Here is an 8411-nt window from a genome sequence, read left to right on the forward strand (position 1 = left end):
AAAGCAGGGGGATCAAGAGTTTAAGATCAGAGCAGGGCGTGGTGGCGCATGCCTTTAATCCCAGCACTCGGGAGGCAGAGGCAGGCGGATCGCTGTGAGTTCAAGGCCAGCCTGGTCTACAAAGTCAGTCCAGGATGGCCAAGGCTACACAGAGAAACCCTGTCTTGAAAAACCAAAAAAAAAAAAAAAAGAGTTTAAGATCAGCTTTGCTACACAGTGAGATCAAACCTAGCCTAGGCTACCTGAGACTCCATTTTACCTCCCTCCCCACTACCTCAAAATGGTTAGGTTTTAGATTTGAGGCCACCCCTAACCCAACACAACCTCATTGGTGAAAACCCTATATCCAAATGAGTTCACATGTACAAATGCCAACAGAAAGGGCTTAACAATAACCTTTGAGACAAAACAATACAAGACAAACAGTAGTTAATACCCAGAGAATCATCCCATTGCCTGTACCTTGTATCAGCCCTTCAGCCAAAGCCTTTGCCTATAGCGCAGCAAAGACTCTTGCAGGATGAACCCCCAGTGGCTGGCTTGCAGAACCTGCTGGTGTCCTCTTAAGGAGGGAAGGGGGAGGGGAGGGGAGGGGGTGTTTATTCTCCTTCTTTACAGGGGAAAAAAATCATAGTTTTCTAGGGAGTCAGAAAAGAAAATGGGCACAATGTGTGTCTGCCTTCCCAACTCCTTCCTCACGCAGAAACATCTGCTGCCCTTCCCAGGCAACTCGGCCCAATCAGAAATGACTGACAGTTGCTAAGAAGTGTTTGCTTTCCTAATGCAGGTAGCTAACACACCTGCTTTCCACTTCTTCTTTCTCCATGTTCTTTCCCATCTAGAGTCTCCTTGGGCTACCTAGAGATTCAACAGTCACCTAGCATGCATACATGACAAAGACCCAAGGCCAAAGCCAGCACACAAAATATGGTAAAGCAAAAATAACATTTAAAATTTCCCAGCTAACCCTTGGTGAGTAAAGTGCCTGATATACAAGCATGAAGACCCAAATTATGAACTCAGGGACCTACATGAAAGGGCTGCATGTACGAGCACACACCTTTGGTCCCAGGAAAGCGGAGGCAGGAAGAGAGTGAAAAAGAAAGGCTCATTGTCAACCTCTGGTGCCCACTTACAAGTCTCTACATGTGCATGCAAACCTACCCACACACTTGCACCCCCCCACACACAAGCATACATGAAATAAATAAAATTAAATAGCCAATATTAACCATCTAATATGCAGCATGTATAGTTATGGGCACAGCAAATGTATTAACTCTATTAGCTAACTGCAGTATTATGCCCATCTTGTCTGCCAATCCAAATAATGAAACTTAGATGAACCATGCTTTCAACGTCTATGCCACCGTAGTGCTCAACCTCCCTAATGCTGTGGCCTTTAATACATTTCATCATGTTGTGATGACCCCCCAACCAAAAACTTATTTTCATTGCCACTTTCATAACTGTAATTTTGCAGTTATCAATCATAATACAAATATTTTTTGGAGATAAAGGTTTGCCAAAGGAGTCTTGACCCACAGGTTGAGAACCGCTGCACTAGAGAAAGAAACTTCGGATCTTGAAATGCTAGATGGCTCGTTTTTATTTGGTCAGGCCCAGCATTTGCAGCTGATGTCAGTCTTGGCTGACCTATGGATAGTACCTCCTAGGGCCATCAAGAGGATTTAATGAGACAGTATAGAGGAAGGAAAACTACAACGATCGGTTAAGAACACCTAAAGTACAACAGTTCCCCATGAATACCTGGGCTTAATGCTTAATTGTTTCAAGAAACAGATTGATTAAAGATGTGGCAGGCAGAATATCATCAGCCCAAAGATACCCTCATCCTAGGAGCCTGTTAACGTACATGCCACCGCTACCTGGCAAAGGGAACCCCGTAGCCTTAACCAAGGCTATTGACCTCAGGAGAGAGAATTGAGTTTGGATGAATGAGGTGGGCCCATTCCCATCACAAGACCCCTGAAAGCCAGACCCCTCCCCTTACCCCTTCTCCCAACTCCAGTGAGGGAGTCAACAGCAGTAGCTCAGGGATGTGGCTTGTAAGAGAAACTGCCAGTGTTCCGATGCTGGTTCTGAGCTGTATATCAGAGACTTTGTGTAGGACCAGGGAGGACGCAGGAGCAGCCAGCCAGCAAGAAAATGGAGTGTGCGGTACCTCAGCCGCCTGGAGCTGAGCTCTGCTGACTCCTGACTAAGAGAGGGAACTAATGCTCCCCTGGAGCCCAAGGAAAAGGTCAAACCCCTGCCTGAACCTCGACAGCCACGCTGGCCTTCTGCCCCACACCTGGGATATGGAGTCAGCATTATTTAAGCTTTTAAGTTTGTGGTGATACCTTATGGCTGCAATATTTAAAAACAAAACAAAAAACAAACCAAAAAAAGAAAAAAACCTGACACAAATCATCATGGAATTGCAGACATGATCCAGAAATATATCATCTTTTTAGAAGCTGAGACTCACAGCTTAGCATGTGACAAAGATTCAGGGCTGACATTGTGGCACATCTTGTTTTAAGGCCAAGTGCAGGCTCTCCTTCACCTAGTCCTAGAGGAACCCAACCACACATGAAGTCATGTACGGGAACGGGGCTTGCAATATTGGAGCAAGGAAGATAGGAGACTGTCTGGGCATTGCTGCACGGCCAGTACAGTCCATTCGGCGAGTACTGTAGGGTAGCAGGGATGCAGAGCTGAAAGGGCCAAGGTTAGGTCGGGTGAATGTCTGTGCAAGTGTTCACAGTAGCCGCTCTGAAGGCATCGGACTTGCAGCCCAGCGATGTTGGTATTTGATAATGAATACAAAATGCCACCTTCTAATGTCAGAAACTCCATTTAAAAGGAGAAGAAAAAGAAAGGTTCCATGTGATTTCCCTCTTTCAGCCTCTGCAGTGAGTAAGCTGAGGTCACTGTGGACCTCGTGAGGCCCAGTTCCTGTCTCTGTCAGGGCTAACGAGCACACGCTTTTTAGCAAAGCAGTCAGGTTTTAGTCTGAAGGTTAAACTGAGGACAAAGTTGACTTTGAGGTGACAAGGGTCTGTCGGTGTTTTGAATCAAGATTTGATAACAGAAATATTCTAGCTCTCAAGAGAAATGCCTGTCCATCCTTAACACCCCATGTAGGGGGAGCGCGTCCTCCTAATTAGAGATTTGGAAAGCTATGGTCGCTGTGACCTACAGGGATCCAGATCACAGAGCTGGTTTGTCAATCACAGCTACATCAGCTGACAAGAAACTAGCTATGTAAAGATGCGAGAAATGGAAATGCTGCACCAATTTTCCAGAACAAAACCTGCCTAAAAAGGTGTAACTTCATGCGAAATCTCCTTTATCATTTGGATAACAAAATAAGATACGCAAAAGAATAAAAATAAAATAAAATAAAAAAGACTCCTCAAAGAGAATCTGCATTCAGGTCACACAGATTACAAACAGAGGTGATGAATATTTCTGGTACTGTATTCAAACTGTTTTGTGAGTAAAAAGATAGATTTTTAGAAATGGAGCTGAGATAATGCCTGCGACTTGGCTTCCGTGACTATCGTGGAAGTTCCCAGGCAGGTTTTTCTGTTTCTTATAGATTCCTGGAGGTAATGGCAAAAGCAGCCATTAAAATTCATTAGATGAAAAGGAAACTATTGCAAGTGATGGCACAGGCCTCTGACTGATGGCCCCGTTACCGCGACACCGCTTGTCTGCCAAGCTCTATCTCTGGTGTCTGTTTCTTTCTAAACAGGTCTCTTGCTCTTTAATCTCAGGAATGTTCTTCGATTATAAACGTTCTTTCATGCCCTACCTATCACCCACCCGGGGCATTCCACAAACTAGCCTCAAGATGGGCTTTTACAAACAGGTTTCCGAGATTGCAAGGAAACGTCTCCGTCCTCAGCCTCAAGGCTGGGAATTAAGAATGACAGGAAAGGGGGTTGGTTGTAATTTAGGGGTGTATGTTACATGTCGTACATGCCAAAAAAAAAAAAAAGACACTGGATGATAGCTTCAGGAATGTCTCTCAGTGGCCTGGAACTCACCATCTAGGCCAGACTGACTGGCCAAGGGCCAGGGATGCTCCTGCCCCTATAGCACCGGCTCCCACTGTACCACACCACACCACACTGCCCCCTTCTTATGTATGTGCTGGGAATCCAAACTCTCTGTTCACGAACCTGCAGCAAAAGCCGGGAGCAAAGCAATGGAGCAGAAAGATGTCTTTCCTTCACACCTGCTGGCTTTCCCCTTTCCCACACAGCAGCAGCAGGCACCAGAGGAGGGGAACTGGGTGGAATCCTTACTCTACCACCCGCTTCGGGCTGAATGAATTATTGAACCTTTTGAGACACAGTGTCCTCATTTATGAGAAGGTGTTAATTCCTGCCTAGGGGGGATGGTTAAGAAGATGAATGATGTCTTTTTAAGGACTAGCCTAGCATGCTCTTGAGGCCCTGGGTTCAGTCTCCAGGAGGCACTGGGGGTGGGGGGGTGGGGGTGGGGGGGGGAATATACAGTTGCTATTTGGGGAATGGGAAAAGTATAAATAAGAACTGAACACAACAACTTGTAGGTAAAAATTGCCATATTGAAAACTATTGCTCTATATGCTCGCTTAAAAAAAAAATAAATGTGTAAGTTGTTCATGTTAATACACCTAACCTAGCAAGTCCCCAGCCTCTGTCCCTCCCTCCTTCCCTCCCTCCCCTCCCCTAACCTCCACCCCCACCTCACTGAACAACAGCCTAACAACTCCCAGAGGTGGCCTGTGGTCTCTTGCTATATTAAGTACCATCATTCTTTCTAAGTTGGGTATCAAGAGTTCAGATACAAAGAAAAAGGAGAGCGAGAGAGGTAGCTCCCCTGGGGGGAAAGCTGCTGCTGCTTGGTGGGGCATTTATAGGAGGATGTCCTGGCTCCACTCTCCTGAGATTTAGCTCAAGAGAAAACAGCATAAACAACAAACACTACACTAGAGGGAACAAGAGTTGATCAAAGCATAACCAGATATGATCATGTATACTGGTAATCTAAGCAGCCAAATACAGAGATGGGAGGATTAGGAATATGAGGCCAGTTTGGCTATACAGCAAGGCCCTGCCTCAAAATAAACAGATAAATAAACTGATGACAACAACAAATCCTTGAATTCAGAGTTTTTCTGTACTTGGAAAACAGAAAATTGGCTATGGACAACTCCTGCTTAAAGATATGAAGTGCTTCCTGGACAGTGGTGGCACACTCCTTTAATCTCAACCCTCGTAAGACAGAGGCAGGTGGATCTCTGTGAGTTCAAGGCCAGCCTGGTCTTCAGAGCGAATTACAGGACAGCCAGGACTACACAGAGAAACTTTGTCTTGAAAAAAGCAAAAAAACAAAACACTAACAAAGATAGTAAGTTTTGGGCTGGAGAGATGATGACTCAGCAGTAAAGGCTAGGCTCACAGCTGAAAATATAAGATAGTAGCTACTTTGCTATCTGCTTGCTGAGACGGATGAGAAGTTTGAGCCCTGGATATCAGCTTCACACTGAAAGTGAAATTGATTTGAAGCCTGTTCACAAGCCAGCTCTGAATTGCATCCTCCCAGAACTTACAGCAATAAAAATAATAATAATAATAAACACGAGAGAAGCAACTCAACTTATTTCATTACCTTAGGTTTTACACTTCATGTTTGGGAGCTTGACGAGGGATGCTACAATCTTTTATGATATCAGTCTTTTATGATATTCTTTTTATGACGCTGGATGGCAGGGGAATTGTCCCAAATTAATAATAAAAAAAAAAAAAACACATGCTGGGTTTTGATTAGAGATCACTCTGAAGTAATGACGGAGCTGCCTGGGGAATGAGCTAAGCGCGTCCCCTCCCTTCTTGTATCAGTCACCTGCCTTCCAGGGTCCCTCTGGCCAGCATTCCTCCCCCCCTCTCCCTCTAGCAACAAAACCAAGATAATGAAAGGTCTTGTAAAGCTGCGTTGTACTTTGAACTCTCTTGTTGCACTGAGATACCACTAACAACATTTCATGGCCACAGCTGCACAGTGGCGTATGCAAGGCCGTGGGTCCTCTGAGCATTTGATACATGGCACCAGCAGAGGCCCCATTCCTTCAGCGTCTAGAGAAAATGGGAAACTTCTCCCACAGGAAGAATACGTTCTCCTGTATGTCATGCACATGTCTCCAAGCGCCTCCCTGCTCACTGGCCTCGGCCTACCTATAAACTGATTTTTAGCAGTTGACAATGCTTCTGGCAACACGAGTCAAGGCAACTCAGCGCGGTAGGCCGTCTTTCACAATGCTTCCTTTCACCCCTTGCTCCAGATCCACTGCAGCTCTAAAGATGGCCCAGGAAATGCGTTCAAATTCTGGTTCTGGGCCTCAAGCTATTAAAAGCCCATCCTGCTCTTCGAGACTAGTTCTGCTCTCAGTGCCGTCATGGCAGCCCACAAGTGGCTGCAACTCCAGTGGCAGGAGAAGGGACACCTTCCTCCGGCCTCCACAAGCACCAGACACATACACGGCACACATACACCCAGGTAAGATACTGGTGCATGCGAAGTAACAGTGGACACATCTCTCTTTTTAAATGTTGATTCCTGAGCACGTCTCCAACTATTCAGAGCTGCTAAGGCCGGGGCTGGGCCCAGGAATCTGCATTGAAGATGCAAGTGTTCCTTTTCAGGGAAGCTGGATACCCCTCTTGAAGGAGGAACCTAGCAGGAACCTTCAAGAAGTCTTAGTGTGACTAAAACCATTGCACTTGAAATAAAGTTTAAACCCAAATCCCACCTTTGCCAGGTACAAACCATGTTATCCTGGGAAATGTATCCACTGTAGGACTTGGTTTCCTAACACAGAGAAAGACAATAACAACACCTACACCGTATGCTGAGAGTATTAGAGTTCTACATAAACAATGTTTAGTATTGTGTCTGGTAATTAATTACTCACATCCCATATCTAAGTAGATATTCTTGAGGTTAAAAGGTGCTTCGGGGACGGGAGCTGTTCCGGTTTACAACTGAAAGTCTCCCACAGGATCATTGTGCTTGAACACCTGGTCCCCAGGTGGTGGTGCTATTTGGACAGGTTGTAGAACCTTCCAGCTGTGGAGCCTAGCTGCCAGAAGGAAGTCTCTAGAATCTAGTCACTGAAGGTTACAGCCACTTTGATTCAGGCCTGCCTTTTCTGCTTCCTACTCTATAGCCATGGAGTGAACAAGAATCTCCCACACACTCCTGCCACGGGGAAAGCAGGTTCCTCTGTGATGACTGTGGCTTCTGAAAGCATGGGCTAAAATAAACCCTTCCTACCTTGCTCCTAGAAGGCTGTCTCAAGGGGATGAGAAAAAAATAGGTAATTCAAGAATTGTAAATAAATAATGGAAACAAACCAAGAAAAAACTTGGGACAATCATAGGTCAAAATTTGAGAAAAATGAAAGTAAGCAAATAAGAGAAAGGGAAAAGATGGTAGAATATCCCAGTGTTAAAATAAATAAGGGGAAATCCATAATTATTCTCATCAGATTCTGGACAGTTGTGCTGGCTTAGTTAGAAATATACCTTAGTCATTGTCTTTATTTGGAGATCAAGTGTGTCTTAAAGAGATTCGAATGGGTACTAAACTGTCAACCAGGATGACACTTCAACCTAGTTACGTTCCAGTCTTCACTCATTCAAACACTAACTTAAGCTCAACTGTGAAAGGACAGTGGCAAACGTAACCCAGGTCCTAATCACTGCTTAAACTTAGAGTTTGTCCTGCTGGACCTGCTGGACCTGCTGGACTTGCTGGACCTGGCCTTAAAAACAAGCTGAAGCTTTCCTTGGGGGTGAGGGGGTGGGGTGGGAGTGGGGTTCAATGCCTGTGGCTTTCTGGCCTACCCTTAATCTTACTTTCCTGGTGGCCTGACATATCTATAACACAGAGTACATCACAGTCTATACCTAGCATCTCTATCCTCTGCCTATTCATCTCTCAACATGCTGTCTTTACCTGGCCTGTGTGAGAGAAGCTGCAGGAGTGAGGACACAGTGAATTATAGGACAATTTCTGGGCCGCCTCTGTCTCCTCCTGCCCTTTTGCAGCCAGTGCCGTGCCAGGGTAGTGTCTAAGAGGAATGACAAGGGATGTGGCTCTGAACAACCAAAGGACAGGGTTGATTTTTTTTTTCTCTTTTTAAATATATTTTATTAATTTATTCATATTACATCTCAATTCTTTTTTTAAATTAATAACACATTTTTATTGAAAATTAAAATAATTCATATTACATCTCATTTTCTATCCCATCCCATGCATCCTCCCATTCCTCCCTCCCTCCCACTTTCACCCCAATCCCCCTTCCCTATGACTGTGGCTGTGGGGGACCTCCTCCCCCTGAATATGGT

The sequence above is a fragment of the Acomys minous genome (assembly GCF_964271855.1).
Source record: "Acomys minous genome assembly, chromosome: 4".
NCBI classification, from domain to species: Eukaryota; Metazoa; Chordata; class Mammalia; order Rodentia; family Muridae; genus Acomys; species Acomys minous.